Source organism: Odontomachus brunneus, unplaced genomic scaffold (assembly GCF_010583005.1).
Source record: "Odontomachus brunneus isolate Ranch 3 - 2012 unplaced genomic scaffold, Obru_v1 Obru_scaffold_013, whole genome shotgun sequence".
Taxonomy (NCBI): domain Eukaryota; kingdom Metazoa; phylum Arthropoda; class Insecta; order Hymenoptera; family Formicidae; genus Odontomachus; species Odontomachus brunneus.
In genome coordinates this window covers 526,253-526,623 of record NW_022639463.1, presented here as the reverse complement: position 1 = coordinate 526,623, position 371 = coordinate 526,253, and the positions used below count along the sequence as shown (strand labels likewise).

Here is a 371-nt window from a genome sequence, read left to right as displayed (position 1 = left end):
AAACTTCGGTGAGTAACTGTCAACAGATGAACAACGAAATTCACTAGCTTTTATTTACAAGTGCTGCTATCTTCACGTTGAGGTCGGAAACTTTTCAGACCACCCTCGTATGTAAATTTAACACAAGACAAATGTGGTAAAAAGTAACACGCATGTAAAAAATTGACACAAGAATTTAACAAGAATTTGAATACCGTCAGAAATCACAGTTTGTGTTAAATTGACATATGTATAATGTTAAATTAACTAAAATAAAACATAACATTTGAGAGAAGTATTAATCTACGGTTTTGATGAAATGAAAATGTTAAATTGACATAATCTATGTCTGACATATTAAATATGTCAATTTAACACAACCTACAATTCTT

At 29.6% G+C, this 371-nt stretch overlaps 1 protein-coding gene across 5 annotated transcripts in view; it reads left to right on the top strand.

Annotated features, from left to right (window-relative positions):
- LOC116841045 (RNA helicase aquarius) overlaps nt 1-371 on the top strand; it is a 33,420-nt gene that overhangs the window by 26,007 nt on the left and 7,042 nt on the right. The window lies entirely within an intron of this gene.